The sequence below is a fragment of the Hemicordylus capensis genome, chromosome 1 (genome assembly GCF_027244095.1).
Source record: "Hemicordylus capensis ecotype Gifberg chromosome 1, rHemCap1.1.pri, whole genome shotgun sequence".
In the NCBI taxonomy this organism is placed as follows: domain Eukaryota; kingdom Metazoa; phylum Chordata; class Lepidosauria; order Squamata; family Cordylidae; genus Hemicordylus; species Hemicordylus capensis.
Window position 1 is genome coordinate 285,157,522 of NC_069657.1, and position 17,171 is coordinate 285,174,692.

The following is a 17,171-nucleotide window of genomic DNA, read 5'->3' on the forward strand; positions in this document are numbered from 1 at the left end:
AACAAGTGTTTTCATATCCTTTCCACAAACGTGAATGTTCTTATGAAATTAGAGTAATAGCAAAACACTTCACATTCAAGGTAGTTTATAAAGACAATTGCAAATTTAAAATGGTGGGCAGCATCCAAGTTAATGATGCCCTAATGTTAGAACATTTCATGTGTGTGTGCAATAATTTTTGCTGATCCCCCTTTCTCTTTGCTGCTTCCAATCCCCGTCCCTGAAAATATGTCTCCGAGGGCTGAGGGACCTTAGGGACATTCATTGGTGGCAGCAAATGAAAGGGGGATCAGCAACAATTGCCGTGTGTCTGAAACATTGTAATGTGAAAGGGCAGCATTAGTCTGGATGCTGTCTGGTATATTTTGCTTTCTGGGGAAAATGTATAGGGAAAAGGATATTAGCCTTTGATTAACACATAAAGGTCATGTACATAACCAAATTCATGTCAGCTGGGGGAAATGCAGGATCCTACCTTACTGCACCCAGATGATCTGAACCTGCTCCTGCCACTGCCACTCATGCTCCCATGTGAGTGGCACAGTGGCGATGTCCGGAGCAGGGCTCTGGAGGAGGAAGTCCTCCAGTATCCCACAATACATCATGCAGGCAGCAGAGAGGCTGCTTATGTCAACAGTGCAGCAGCTCCTGGCTTCCTGGTCACTCTAAATACAGCCCTCCCTAGTGGAGATCATGCCCCACTGCAGGGAGCTGCTGAGAACAGTCCGATCATGTGAGGTAGGATGGGGTTTCCCCATCTTACCTTATTAAAGACCAAGGTATTGAAGTCGGGTAGCCCTGGTCTGGGGCAGCAGGGTAGGCAGCAGTCCTGTGGCTTCACACAAGCTTGTAGAGGTGTGTTTACTGTATCCTACCCTGGAAGTGCTGATCATGAGAACAACCTCAAAGTATGATTGAAGGGACATGATGCAGGAAACTTGCTGAAGTTAAACAGGCCAAGGTCTGGTCAGTTGCTGGATGGGAGACTACCCAGGAACTTTGTGTATAAGGTAAAATGGATATCAGTAAGTAAGTAAATGTATGCAAATAAATATGACTTTTATGTAAAATTAGATGCCACTTTTAATAGTGAGGATCTGGCAAACACCTGCTGCTGACAGAAGAATATACAGCAGGAAAGTGCATTCTGACAGACATTTATTTCATTCATTCATTTTTATAGTTTTTATCATGCTTTCCCCCCTCATCAGAATGTCCAAGGCAGCTGACCAAAGTGAATGCATGATAAAACAATATGACTGAAACATCCGATGATATCCTATAAGAAAATTAGCAATACTTACAACAAACTAGAACTATTTTACTATTGACAGAGCACCCTCGACAAGCCAAGCATACCAAGTCAGAATTGGCTTTTGCTCCATAATCCTTTTAACCGGGTTTTTTCCTTGGATATGCCAAGCTGATGAAGTCCTCATGTACCACATTTTTTAAAAGCAGCTTCAAAATAATTCCAATATACATTTCCCCCCTCCAAAGCTATACATGCTCAAGCAGCTAAAATTCACAACTTTCACCAGAGCTGGGGTCCAGTGGTGTGGCCCACTGCTTAAGAAAACACAACCTCATCTTTAAACAATCTGCAGTTTATATTTCCACTCGATGATGTCTCTGCTCTGTATCCTTGAGAAACTCTGCTTTTGGTGCCAGCTTTAACTGAAAGCCTGTGAACCCAAAAAAGCCTGCCAGGTATTTATACAAACAAAATACAGTGTTTGCAATGTGCAGAGATGTATTGGTATCAGTGAAGCTTATTTCATCAAAGAGCAGCTCTAAAACAGCAAATATGTAGAAGGAAAACTGGCATTTTTTCTGACCATTATGAACAGCTTATGTGATAGAGTGGACTTATAGGCTTACTATGCACAGATACTTCTAATGGCCAGAATCAGTAACCATGAGTATGTGCCACTAAGGAATGCTACTATGTTATGTTATACTGGACAATGTGAGTATCTTTTGACTTATCTGGGATAGTGTCAAGAATCCCTCTTTCGCACCTTCAAATATATCTTGTCCACTGTTTTCCCAAGCATTCTCACCATGTCAGAAAGAGAACTTGGAACATGGATGATCTTAAGGCAGCTCAGCAATTGTCCATGCACTAACTGGGTGGACCTGTTCCGCCTGCACACCTTAAGAATCTAGGATCATCTGGAAGACAACAAAATGAAACAGCCACATCATCATTTTTCTCTGAAAATTGTTCATCTTGAAAATGGATCATTACTCATGCTGGCACTGGATAATGCAGGCCTGCTCAACTTAGGCCCCCCAGCTTTTTTTGGACTACAACTCCCATAATCCCTAGACACGGTGGCCAATAGCCAGGGATTATGCGAGTTGTAGGCCAACTTCTGCAGGAGGGCCGAAGTTGAGCAGTCCTGGAATAACGAAACCACTTTTGGCTTTACCCATTAGATTTGAGATTCTTCTTGAATCAGTTGCCTAAACCTTAGTCCACCACCCTTGGCTAGCCATCAATTCCAAATCCAAACTATCTCTCTTGTTTTGTTGAACTAACTTCCTCTTGTCTGATTAACTCTGTGCTCTGTGCCCCAAAGAGGCTTTAAAAAGACTCCAATCTGTTCTAGAGCAGGCCAGCAGACAGAAAGACTGTACTGTATCATGTTAAACTAAAATCTTCTTTTAGGATTTGTGATTCACATTCTTGGTGTCCACTGAAAAGCAAGCTGATGTCCCTTTTGATTTACTGATTTTGAAATTTGCTCCCACGGTGGTGGGGGACGAGGCAGGACTACATTATGAACAATTACCAAAGCCATAGGGTGAATTATAGTATGGTAACAAGTGATACCACGCCAAATCCAAATTTACTACAGGTTCACCTAGTGCAGAAATGGTCCTGATAGCTACAGGCTGTGTATGGATCCTGCCTGGATTGTTGTGGCTCTTGACTTACCCTCTCTGCCAGGTGAGGGCACTGCACTATGTTGTACAGTGTATATAAAGATATGGAAATCTCTGTATATGAGAAAGGAAATCTCGTAAAACTTGCAATAGGAATGTGGCTAAGTGTCCATCCCCCCCATTGTTGTGCATACCTCTCTTCAGTCTTACAGTTTATGGACTGGAGCTTTTGAGCTGTTCCCTCCATATTCTTCGTATCAAATCTGTACAGCAGGGGACAAAATAGCCTGAAAATGAAGTAAAATATATCTGACATTCTCTCAGCATCAAAGGACAGAGATGTACGTAATAGCCCATGTGTATAAAAGGTATTTTGCATACTGGCTTTAAAAAATAGATATAGGTTTGGGACCTGATTGTCAGTGAAAAGGGCAATTTTTGAAAGAACACCAAGATCCTCATATGCTCTGGGGACTTTATTATATGAAGCACATCCTTTATAACATGTTCTTACCCACCACCTGTCTGCTGGTGCCCCTGATTGTGACAATAACTGTTCCACTGACATTACTCTAATTAGGACTAAACTTTATCCACTGAGATTACCTGTCTTGCTAGTGAGAAAGCCTAGGGAAAACATGCTTAAATTACTGTTATCTCATTCTGCCCCCATCTGTTGGTTTCACTCACTATTATGTCATTGCTAGAATGATATCTGAGCTCAAAGATATATGGTATTTGGGTGTACCCAGCATGCAATTTATCACACACACACCATGTGCAGAATTTTTTGACATCGAAATGTTTTGACTCAAAATGGGCCATTTTGAGCTTGAAACAGAACCCTTCAAATAAAAGGCCTGTTCCAAGCTTGGAGCAGAACAACCCCATTTTGATTGAAACGTTTTGACATTTCAAGTGCCATTTTGGAGGCCTGTTTTCCCCTTGCTGATTGATTTTCTGGCATTGGCTACCAATCATAGAAATCAAGTGTTGTCATGGGCAGCTGTGCCCCCCTCTTGGATGGGAGCAGGGATATGGGAACACACAAACACACACACAAAGGAATTTCAAAAGGTATTCAAAGGGACTAAGAGGCAGAGAGAGCCCTTATAGTGTGCCTCTCTTGAAGAAGAGGAGAAGAGAGTAGATGAAGAGAGAGGAGGTAGGAAGTTTTGGTTTTGTGGGTTTTTCCCCCTCAGCACTGAGTACAATATGCTGTGCTGTTGCTGCTATAACTGTCTGGTTTTGCTGGATCTCAGATTGACAAAGGCAGAACTTGGGTGCCTGCCTGCCTTGAGTTGTAGTTTGTTTTGCTTGTGAGAATAGTGTTGTGATGACAAATGGACACTGATGGCTGTGGGGGTTTTAGGAAAAGGTTCAAAATTTGTTTAAAATTTCCCGCTTGCCCATTTCTTTTGTGGGTTGGGTGGTAGGTAGCATCCATCATGCCCTACCACACAACCCACTTTGGTGTACCTAGGAGCTACCCATGGGGAACAATGGGGTGTTTCGTGTTTCCCCATTGTTCCCTATGGCCAAAACACCCAAAACGTGTCGCGTTTGTTCTGTCAAAACAGCTAGGGTCAGCCGCTGTTTTGACAAAAATTTTCAGCCATTTGCATTTTATTTTGAACTTGAAACAGAATGCAAAATGCATTGCATGCACATCCCTAACACACATGTGCCAGGTCTTCAGCCTACCCTGGCAGTCACAGATTTTGGCCTGGAAGTTCAGTGTCGTTCTCTGTGTAGGGACATTCTCCCTCAGTGGGAGAAGAGCATTCTGACCTACCATACAGGCCTGTTGAAAGGATTACTAATCTATTATATATGTGGAAGAATTTGTTTGCGCAAAATAAAATCATACTTGTTTATTTAACATATTAGTATACTGCCCACTACTGAAGTCTCTGGGCAGTTTACAGCAATAAAAACAAACAGAAATTTTAACAATTAAAACATATAAAAAGATCAAATTAAAATATCCATAAAACTACCAAATAGCTAAAAAGCTTGGCTGAAGAGATGCATCTTTAGTCGTCTCCTAAAAGCCAACAGGGATGGAGTAGGTCTAATCTCAGCAGAAAGTGTGTTCCGCAGCTCTGGGGCTGCTACAGAGAAGGCTCGCCTTTGAGTCGTCAACAGACGAACTGGCAGCACCCTCAGATGAACCTCCCCTGAAGATCTTAATAGGAGGCAGCAAGGAAGCTTGCGGGAGCTGGGTAGAATAACCGTGGCTGGTAACATAATAAAGCTTTAAACTGTAATTCTGCCTCCTCATATTTTCCTACACACCAAGACTTGATTAAATGAATACCAAACTTCTTCCCAAACCAAGCTAATTTTCCCACTTTAAGCTTAGTTGGAGTGTCTAGTAGGCATGTGCAAAATGTTTCGGGTACAGAACGATCTGTACCCGAATCTGCCTGTTTGGGGCGATTTGTGCACAAAACAAATTGCCCCTCCTCAAGTCCCGAAAGCAGGGGAGTAACTATAATAGGGCAAGAGGAGACAGTTGTCTGGGGGACCACTGCCTGGGGAGGGGGAGAGGCAAGTCACATGACTGACTCCCCCAGCTGCACACCCGCCCGGGCTTCCTTCAGTTGTATTCATCCTCCAAAATTGATGTGGGTGTTAAGACCTGGAGCTACCAGAACAGCATGTCTTTCTCTAGTACCATTAAATGACTTTCATCATCCACAATTTAAAAAACCTTAAAAAAAAAAATTTAGGATGATGTTCTATTGTGGCACATAGGGATGGGTGTGTGTGTGTGTGTGTGTGTGTGTGTGTATGTGTGTATATATATATATATATATATATATATATATATATATATATATATATATATATATATATAATTTTATTATGCTTTTTGTTACCACTATTCAGCCTCATTTAAGATTTCTTTACTTCATGAGCTGAGCTTCAGTGAGGGGGGCCCATTTTAAAATGTTGTCTCTGGGCCCACTCCAACCTTGCTACACCCCTGCCTGAAAGGTTCGGCTCCAAAACAAATCGCCCAAATTTCAGAGCCAAATGTTTTGTTGTTTCGGACCTCCATTTTGTGGTGATCTCTGTGTGTAGTCTCCATTTTGTGTTTGAAGTTGATTTGAAATTCCCACCCTTCCAGGCTTCAGATTGATAAACGAAAGCATGGATAGATCAGTTGACAATTGTCTCCTTATTCCAGATTGGCTCTGTTGGCCCTTGAAAGTGCTAAATGACCCCACATTGGACAGGGGAAGGTCGAAGAAGGGGCAAGGATGGGGGGAGTTCAAGAAGGGATTTTCAAAGAGATTTAAAGAGGCAGCAGCCACCATTCTGCCTTTCTGCCTCGTGGGAGAAGAGAGCGAGCAAGAGAGAGAGAGAGAGAGAACTTTGCTTTGCTTTGCTTTGCCTTGCTGTCTATTGTTCTGCCTTGCCAGCCTGCCTTGCAATCATATTAAAAGTTGTGTGTTGTTTAGTTTAGGAGTTTAAATAGGGGTTTTGTCTGTGGAGGAATCCCCGTACTAGTAGGTGGTTAGAAGGGTAGCATAGCTTCGTGGTTTTAAAAAACAATTCTGTCTTTTTTCCTATTCCAAATATATATATTTTGGCATTAAAAACAAACAAACCAGAAGCCTGTCCTCCAGCCCTCTGTGCCCATAATATGTCAGTATGAATATTCTCTGCCCAGCAGCCTACAGGCTCTGAGTGGGCAGGAAGGTACAGACTCTAGCCTATTCCCTATGCCCATTTACCCCCACCCCCAACTGCATCAAAATGAATCCACTCTCATTTGCTACCAGATAATCTACTCTCAGAACACCTCAGAAACAACAAAAAACAGTATCTCATGGGCTTGTGGGTATGAGGGTGGTTGGCACCCTATGTGCACTACACCACCACTCGCTATGAGCCACCCCAATGCCCACCAAGTGGAGTTATGGGGCGGCTGAAATCCCCATTATTCCCTATGGGGGAAAGTTTAAAGAAGCGTAAACTTCAAAAATCTTTTAAAAATCAGCCCTTCGCCAAATTCCTTTGAAATTAATTTTATTATTATTGTTGTTGTTGTTTCAAAATTTGGGTGGTAGCTTCCTTGCACCCATTGGGCATTATCACCCACCAAATCTCACTCTGGGCTACCCCGGTGCCCCCCATATGGAGCTATAAGGTTGCTGAAATCCCCATTATTCCCTATGGAAATAAGCTTAAAAACACATAAAATTTAAAAATCATTTAAAAATCACCCCTTTGCCCAATTTCTTTGAAATTTGGGTGGTAGCTTTTGGATTCAGAAAATCCGGGTACGAATTGAATCTGGGGTGATTCGGAGGGGGTCAGATTTGGACCCAGAACAAATTGGGGGTGTTTCAATTTGGGTACAAATCAAAACAAAAAACATTGATTCATGCACAACCCTAGTGTCTAGCCAGCACTCCAGGGCAGTTCTGGTAACAATAATATTGCCTTAAGCAAAATTTGAAGATACTATGAAAGTTTATATTTGGACAAAACCTCAACTTAATTTTGAGAAAGGACAAAACATTTCAAAAAGACTGGCAAAATTTCACACATCCCTACATTTGTACAGAATACAAATTTATTTTGTAATTTTATGTACCTGATTCCATAACTTCTACAAAAGGGCCAGACTGGACAATGCCTATCCATTGATCCATTCCAGACATGTGATGGGGAGCAAATGTGCATGTTCTCTGCCCACACCCAGCTTGCTTTCTCCTCCTCTCATGTTCCCCAAACATCCATGAAGGTGTGGATGTTCAAACAGGACTTATAATCCAATTCACATAGGACCATACTGCATGCTAAGTTCGCAATTTCATCTGGACCATGGAAACGACGGGCACACGCGCGCAGGCGCGTAACGATGATCGGGCAAGGGGAGACAGTTGTCTGGGGGCCCCACAGCTTAGGGGGCACCCGAGAGACATGTCACGTGCCTCTCCCACCCAGCGCTGGCCCCAGCTTCCTCGATTCAGTGTATTTTTTAAAAAAATGTTTTTTAAAAATTCCACCTTTGTTCCGGAGCGCCGTATTTCCTGCCTGCTGCTGCCTCCGCCCACCCTCCACCCTTTTGCCTACTTCTGTGGCCGACGGGGCTCCTCCTCTTTCCCCACCCATTGGCTGCTGCTGGTGCAGAGAAACACGCATGCTCAGCTGCTGCTGCTGCCTAGCGCGTGCTGCCGAGAAAGGAAGAGGAGGTTGCAGCTGGAAGTGGAGGTCCCCCACTCTCCTTCCCCCTCCCTGCCCGCATGGTTCCCCGTTCTCCTTTCCCCTCCCTGGCCACCCACATGGTCCTTGCTTTCCTCCCCCGCCCGCATGGTCCCCGAGTCCTCGCTTCTCCCCGCCCGCCCGTCCGCATGGCTGCCTCTCCATGGCCGCGGTTCCTGGCCGGGCCGGCTTTCCTCCTCCTGGCCCGTGCTTTGCCCACCCGCCTGGTCCCCGCTTTGTGCTGCCCACCTGCCCGCCCAGTCCCCGCTTTGTGCTGCCCGCCCGCTCCCCGCTTTGTGCCGCCTGTCCGCCCAGTCCCCGCTTTGTGCCACCCGCCCGCCCAGTCCCCGCTTTGTGCCGCCCGCCCGCTCCCCTCTTTGTGCCACCTGTCTGCCCAGTCCCCGCTTTGTGGTAGGCGGTGATGGCAGGTGGGGGGCCCCATTTTAAAATCTTGTCTCTGGGCCCCCTCCAACCTTGTTATGCCCCTGCACGCGCGCTCACAACTTTCAGCCACTTCCAGCCGACGGGGGGAACAGGGCGGCAGGGAGGAACACTGCCACCCCAAGGGGCTTGGACTTTGAAGAGCGCCGGCAGGGGAAACGTGGCGGGGGGGTGAGTACACTCTCCCCCACCCTTAAAGTGCTACCCCCGCTGGTGCCGAAGAGTCTTCAGGCACATCCCTAATGCATTGTTCATTCCAGCCCAAAATATTACAATCCTGTAGTTGTCAACCAAGTAATGGCTAGAATGAATGTACAGACCAAAGAAAATCCTCATCACAGTCAACAGGCAGGCAGAGAAGGAAAGTTAAAAGTGAAGCAGGAGCTCTGGCCCAACTCTGTTAGCAACTAAAAGCTCTCAGTGTAGAATGAACTGTTTCTTTTTAAAAATTCATTTAACCGGGGAAATTTACATTCATTAAGTCCTTAAAAGTTCCCACTTGAAATTATCCTGAACAGTCAGAAACTGTTTTGTAGCCAAAATATGAATGCCTGTCAATACTGCAATGACATTTCAAGAGTGCTTGGTCTTTCTCATTTGGCCTGCTATTGTAAAACAACTTTTTTCCCCTTCCCCCCACCGCACCCCATCATACACATGCAACATTACTAGTTAGAAGCTGGCTGGAGCGGACATATCTTGAAGCACCATGTTGCGAAGAAAAAAATTGGAATATTAAAGATTTAAAAAGTAGGTCAGATGTAATAAATGCATTTTAAGTAATCCAGACTTTAAAATTAAATTCTGATATAAAATGGATGAATTTTCTGCTCTGTGCCAGTAACCACGGATTCACCCTAGTGCTTTTATTATGCTAAAAATCTTGTTCACACAGAAAAAGGCTTATGTACATTTACATCAAAAAGAACATGAGAGAATCAGCAAAATTAAACCAAGTCCTAAATATTAATAGTGCACAAAGAATCAAGGTGGAAAGCCAGATTCATCAAGAGCAACAAACATTTACTTGGAAGGTATACAAACAATCTGATATTTCTGCTTGGTCTGTTAGAATCGCCCATTCAAAATTGTCAGTATCATCTACCCACATTGTCTCAGTATAAGCTAAAAAGATTTCCTCTTTTTGTATGAAAAACAATACTTTCTTATTAACAACTATAAAATAAATTGTTCACAAGCTATGGGTTGCCACTGAAATGCAATAGTGCCTTGTATAGTGACTCACTGATGGGTCATGTTGTCATTCTTCCCTGCCAAGTACTGCTACCTACTGAACAGCCACAGGGAGGGGAGAGAGGTGTCTAAAAGCAGTGGAGAGGGCAATGCCATTAGAAACTGTGCCCAAAGCTCAAAGGAATCTGATCCCAATTTGTAACTGATTGATAGTGGCAGTGAACCAGTGAAACACCGAGTTTGCCTTTCTGAGTGTCCAGCCCTTCCACTCCAAAACCCAATGCCTGCCATCACTAATCCTCACAGCAATGCACACCACACAGAGGACCTTGTGTTGATGGAATCCCTATACATACAGAGGGACTCACTCTTTCCCTTTCTTCAACATATATGGCTATTTATTATGTCAGCTAGGCAGGATGTTGTGTAGACTGATCTAGCCCTAGTAATTACTAAATCAACAGCAAGACCCTTTCCTGGAGAATGGCTATTCCAGGAGTCAGGGGATGCCATTTCAGGAACTGAGTATAAAGGAATCTGTATCACATGACTTTCTGAGTTTTATTGTGCAGCTCTTTTTCTAGCAGTTGCTAGAATCTTCCAGAGACTGTAATAGGTAGAGTGGCTAGAAATAAACCGTTTGACTCACTACAATACACAGGGCGCAATAAAGCAAGCACTAGATAAACCGAAATGTATATTTGATGTGTTTCAGTGTATATGCACATAGTCAGGAGGTGGTACAAGGCCAGCTGCATGAGGGGGAAACTGCAGCTAAGAACACAGCAACTCTGACATTGGTGGGTGAAGTGTCATGCTGAGCTCAGAGACCATGCTGCCATTCACGGAATCATCAGCAATGAAAGAGAAGTGGGGGAACATGTTGTGTTGTCATCACACTGTAAGGCTGGCTGCAGTCCAAATTAGCTTCCTTAGAGAGTGTGAATCAAAATGACATGTAATCTGAATGTTAATGAATTTTTTCTCTTGCTTAAGGCTTCAGACTCCCATGCAGAAAGTTGTCATCTGGAAGACATTATCTCTTTTCTCTCGGATTACGAATACTGAAGTATATGCAAAAAATAAAATAAAAAATCCTTCTTTGTATAATGTCAGTCTTTGCGGCTCAGTGCTCTAGAATTCTGAAGTCAAGTTCAACATAGGCCTGCCCCAGATATACTTGTCAGCAAACATGCATTGGCCACTGGCTAATATACATATGCATGCATGTGTACAAATGCACATTTGACACATAGACATGCTGTATTGCAATAGATGGCACAGGGCATGATTTGAACAAGGTACGTGGTGCGGCCTGAGTGCATCAGGTTCGGAGTGGGTCGTAAGAATGCAAGAGCACAGGCTTTGAATACAGAATATCCCGGGACCAACCTTTCGCATTTCCAGGCTTCGTTAGGAAACACCCTGGAGACCCTATAGAATCCAGGAGAGCAGTTGCCAGTCCCTAGATGGACTGACTCAAACTCTGTATAAGGCAGCTTCACTTGTTCAACCTTTCTGAAGCTAAGCAGGTCTCTGCGGATGGTCAGTGCCTAGATGAAACGCCCTGCAATCTGCGCATGCCTCTTTGTTCTCGTTGATGGAAGAAAGGCAGGACATAATGTAAATAAATAAATAAATAAATGGGCCCTGTCATTCATGGTGACATGAGTGTGGGAGTTCTATGTCCATTTTTCAGGACCTGTTGGAGTGGAGAATTACAGTTTAAAAGAGTGCTTCAGGGTTACATGGGACATGGATGAAAACAAAATGTAAAGTCGGAGATCAAAAAACAACAACAACAAACCGGAAATATTGACAGACTGAAGTTAGCACTTTGGATTGTGATCAGAAGATAATAGGAAGCCATGGAGTTTTTCCACACAGGGCTTTTAGTTTGCATCTCCTCCAGAATGGAGGTGTGCGTTCACATATTGTCCAGTTTTACCCCGAAGTCCCTGAGAGCTATTGGGGAGCACTTCACACACGATTTGGGTTTTTCATTGTGCATTAGAGCGTAGCCCAATAGATTTATATCCAGGTGGTTTTTTGTGTGTTTTTTTAAACCTACTTTTTTCATCAGTTTTGGGGGGCAACCTTTAACTTGCAGTCAGGGGCTCAGCCACCATAGGGCTAATGGTTTCAAAGAACCCGGGCCACTGCCAATCAGGGGCCACGTCTTGCAGCCCTGACACACCCCGAGCATGTGACATCAGATGCGGGGAGTGTTCTTTCACTCCCAAACGGGGACACGCAGCCCCATTTGGGAATGAAATCAGCCCACGCTGTATTGGCAGCATGGGATGGAGCAACTCTCCCTGCCTTAAGGGAGAGCAGCCCTGTTTGGGAGGGAGATCCGCCCGTGCTGCATTGGCAGTGTGGCCAGAACAGCTCTCCCCGCCTATACAGGCAGGGAGAGTCGCTCTGGCCCACATTGCCCGATGCAGCACAGGCTGATCTCCATTAATGCTTCCGCGTCTGACGTCAGGCACGGGGGCATGGCTAGATGACCCTCTGCATCTGACATCAGACGTGGGGGGGGGACCAGGGGGCCATGGCGGCCGGACACAGGATACCTCCAGTCTCGCTCTGCAACTGCTTGCAGTAAAGTCTGCTGTGAGAAAACACCCACAACAAAGCTAGGGCTGGTGCTAAACAGCTGATTGATATTGCTGAAGTATATTTCATTGGGCTTTTAGGCTAGATCCTTTTCTTCCTTCAGAGAAAAGATTCATTCCTTCAAACAAAGGAGTCAAGGAAGGATCCTTTAGGCTCCAACCTTAAGCTTTTAAAAATTCCTTCCTTCCCCAGATGTAAAATATTGAATTTGTCAAGCTGATATGTCTTTAAAATTTAACAAGATAAGTATCCCCAAAGAAAGTTCAATTTCAAAAGCAAATTATGCCCCCACAAAAATATCATTCGAGAATTAAGACTTGGCCACACCCCCTAGGAATAAGAGGGTTCTCCTATTCTGAAATGACAAAATGGAAGATTATGGCACTTTCTTGCTTCTATTGAGATATAAAATTCTTTGTCTGTTCCCTCCAAACAGCTAACTAAACTAAACATTACAATCATATTGCTCCTTTCTCTCTCTTTTGCCATATAAAAATTGCTTTCAGATATGCTTTCACAAGCTACTGAAAGCTGGAAATGTAAAACCAAAAGAGAGGAAGAGAACGGTCCAGCCACCAGCCTCAGGAAACTTAGAAACATGACAGCAATCAACATGGCCAATGCAGTTACTTATAACTCACTTCACACTTGTGGAAGAACATCATAGCAGCTGTGTTGAGGGGACTTTTGACATTGAATTGGCCACAGTCATCGCTGAACAACGGAATTAGCTGAATTGAAAAAAACATAAAGTAAGTAGTAGTTAATGCTTCCCCAAATTCACCTCTTGTTTTTCTTCTTTGATGTTTTTCACCATCAAACAAGGTTTCTTCCCCAAAAGAATAAGTTGGAAACAGATTAGCTAATAATGTTGGAGCCTTCATTCATGAACAGTGAATGCAGATGCTTTAAGTTATAATTTAGTAAAGCAACCAGGCAAGTAACCAACAAGCAGATTAACAGAAATGGCACAAAAGGAGATGATGAACACTAATACACATAAAAAAAAAAATCAGACACATCTGAAAAAGGTGCCTGCTATCACTAGGGAACAGTTAAAGCATTTGTCACAATTAAGCCACATTATAAACATACAATTTAGAAGTATAATCTGAGTAGAGACAAAATGAAGAATGCTATTCTCCCAAATTACAGGATGGATTATGGAAATTTCAACCACTTTCTGATGCTTGTTGAAAATAGTAAGAGCTTTTCAGGCATTTGCAATCCTCCACACAACGATTTTTCCAGTCAAAAACAATTTTGCACTGTGTGACATTTTGTAAAAATGGCTGTATACCAGGTTATGACCATTCTTCATAACTGACACTTCATTGGCTTTTTCTTGGCAAAAAGAAACAGAATTAGAAGCAAAAGCTTCTATTAAACTGCAATCATGCCAATCAATTGTTTAATTTTTAGGATGTGTTTATTATGGTTTTTAATGCTTGTTGTAAGCTGCCTTGACTTTTTGTCAGGGCAGGATATAATTTTTTAAAACACACAAAATAAATAGCACTTCACACACACATATCAGTAATTCTTATAAATGGCTCTGTATGGGAGATTTTCCTCGTAGTGCAGATGAGGTGGACAAAAAGAAATAGGACAGTACAGGTAAACCTCATTATCCGCAGTTTCAACAACTGTGGTTTTGTGTATCCGTGGACAGGTCCTAGAGACTCGGTTTCTTTATTAGCGGTAGAAAAAATAGGCTAAAATTAGCATATACACAGTTTTGAGTTGCCAGAAATGACCCAGGAATGATTTCTGATGTCATTTCCAGGTGCCATTTTACAGTGCAGAGCCATCTGGTGGCTCCTTAAAAAAAATAAACAAAATCTCATGAATTTTTGCAGAAAATCAGAGGAATTGGGGGTGGGGGGTGGCATTCTGGAGACCTGAAGAGCAAGGTATAGTATTTTATTGCTCTTATTTCTGCCTCCTCTCCACCTTTAGCCCCTTTTTGTGTAGGAACCTAACCTCTGGATTCCCATAGGAGTAAGGTTTGTTTATTTATGGTGTCCATATTTGCACCTTTAGGCAAGAATGGGACCCCAGTGAGCATGCACATTGGGATTAACAACCCCAACTTCAAGTATACGTTGATGGGATCTGAGCTGTTGGTGACTGACCAGGACAGGGATCTTTGGGTCGTGGTGGACAGCTTGTTGAATGTGTTGACTCAATGTGTGGCAGCTGTGAAAAAGGCCAATTCCATGCTAGGGATCATTAGGAAGGGGATTGAAAATAAAATGGCTAATATTATAATGCCCTTATACAAAACTATGGTGTGGCCACACCTGGAGTACTGCGTACAATTCTGGTCACTACAGCTAAAGAAGGGCATTGTAGAACTGGAAAAGGTGCAAAACAGGGCAACCAAGATGATCAGGGGCCTAGAGCACCTTTCTTATGAGGCAAGGCTACAACACCTGGGGCTTTTTAGTTTAGAAAAAAAGACGACTGCGGGGAGACATGACAGAGGTCTATAAAATCATGCATGTTGCAGAGAGAGTGGATAGAGAGAAATTCTTCTCCCTCTCACATAACACTAGAACGAGGGGTCATCCCATGAAATTGATTACCGGGAAATTTAGGACCAACAAACAGAAGTACTTTTTCACACAATGCATAATCCACTTGTGGAATTCTCTGCCACGGGATGTGGTGACAGCCAACAACCTGGATGGCTTTATGCTATATGCTACTCCAGTTGCAGGGGAGTCATGGCAGAAGAGGGAGTACACCTTCATCTCCTGCTCTATTTAAATCTAAATTGGCAGACCATTGGAACAATAGTCCAAATTGAAGCAATCACAGCTGATTCAGATTGAAGCACTTTGAACATGCTTCAGCCACTTTGGCCCATTCTTCCACTGCACCACCCTGAATTGAAGCAACCACTGTTAATGGGGGCAAGGTGAAGCAGAAAACACTTTCAAAGCACTGAGTTGGGATCAAGCTCCAAAGCATCAAGTGTGTGAATAGTTCAGCGCAGTGGCCACAGTCCAATGCAGTTACAAATGCTAAAGTATGCTTTTTTTTTCTACTGGATGGTGGCTAGTGAGTTTAGGCAAGAAACAAGTGGAATAAGAGAGTAATAAGTGGGAAAGAGAGTAACCATATGTTGCCTTTTGGATGCATGGAATAAAGCATTTAATTTATTTTATAACTCATTCTTCCTCTTAAGAGCTCAGAGTGTCTTGCATACAGTTCCCAGGCAGGGCCCCATTCAAGCAATGTGCAGGGCTGGCCAATTCAGCTTAATACGAATACAACAAATATTTATATACCACTTTTCAACAGAAGTGCCCAGAGCGGTTTACAAAGATATAAATAAAGTGTCTCCCTGTCCTTAAAGGGCTCACAATCTTAAAAAACAAACAAAACACAAGATAGGTACCAGCAACAGTCACTGAGGGATGCTCTGCTGAGGATGGATAGGGCCAGTTGCTCTCCCTCTGCTAAATAAAGAGAATAGCTGCTTTTAAAAGATGCCTCTTTGCTCATTTATTTTATCTATCTAGTCATCAGTCACTTTTCAGTCCTAACAAGGGCCCCCAAGATAACTCGCATTCAGTTAAAACACACAATAAATTCATAACCCAAAACAGCATCCAATCAGACTGCTAGCTTCAGCAATAGAATTGCATCAGCATAGATGTGTTACATGCACATAGGTTCTGTAGAGTTTGGGGAGACTCTCTTCCTTTCCTTGAAAGCCTCACCTTCCACACCCCTTTAACTCCAGTACCTACGACACTGGGAGAAGTTTGTTCACAGCCTGCTCAGATGTGTGGGATTATGTGAATGAGAAGCAGGGGTTAAACAAAGCTTAGAACAACCTTGTATCATAGGTAAATATGTCCATTTAATCAGAGGAATGAGCAAGAGCTGAAGGTCAGTTTACACTCTAAAGATTTACTAGCCCATAACTGCCTGTTGATGTCACTGTGCGGGTATCTTTTGAGTGTATATGTCAATATGATGCAAGCAAATGTTTCTGTTACCTGAATGATAGTTACTAATTTCTGGTTGCTATTTCTTCTTCTTTTTCAAAAAAGCTTTTGTTTCAGCTCTGCAGTTTTCCAATCTTGATTTTGTCCCTCTGATTACAGTTGCAGCTGAGCATACAGAGTTAGGCAAAAGGGGTCATTGGTTTAATGGCAGATATATAAGCATTACTTTATGTCAATACAAGCTTATTGATCTAAAGCCCTCTCCTGTGTGGCTCAGTTAGTTTAAGTGGAGCTCCACCAGGACTGGATTGAGCTGACTGTTTTTAAGCAATAAGACAGGTGTGTCATGAAATCTTCCAACTATAGATTACCTTTCCCCTTTAACTACATGTTTTAAAAGGAATTTGTGCACAAACAACACACACTCCTTTTAAATCACATTTGGCCCTTGCCTGACTGAGTCAAAAATGTAATTTCCCAATTCTTGTTTATTATAAGAAATACGGTCTCCCTTGCCTTTCTGTGTTCTCAGTGACAGTATTCCCTACAAAGATACCACAACAGTTTGTGAGATAAACTCCCAAGAAATGGAGGGCCTCTATAACCTCTCAAGGTTCTGTTGGTGGTTGGCTCCCCTCCACGCTTGCTTAGCCTCAGCTCAATGAACTAAGGCAGAAAGCCATGTTCATTACAAGTGATGTTACACTATATCTCTTCTCCTTGCATTCACTCATGGAGGCAGGCTGGCTCCTGGAGAAATCTCTATGCTATTGTCTTTTAGGAACAAAATGGTATTTGCAGTCACAGCAAAAGACGCTATTTTAAGGACATTCCAAAATA

The 17,171-nt window shown here is 43.1% G+C and overlaps 1 long non-coding RNA gene across 1 annotated transcript; it reads right to left on the reverse strand.

Annotated features, from left to right (window-relative positions):
• Positions 1-1,058: 1,058 nt before the first annotated feature.
• LOC128342467 (uncharacterized) lies at positions 1,059-16,514 on the reverse strand. The gene is made up of 4 exons (XR_008314994.1): positions 16,383-16,514; positions 13,011-13,100; positions 3,087-3,179; positions 1,059-2,175 (listed from the first exon to the last, which is right to left on the reverse strand). It is a non-coding gene; the product is annotated as an uncharacterized LOC128342467 (long non-coding RNA).
• Positions 16,515-17,171: the final 657 nt, after the last annotated feature.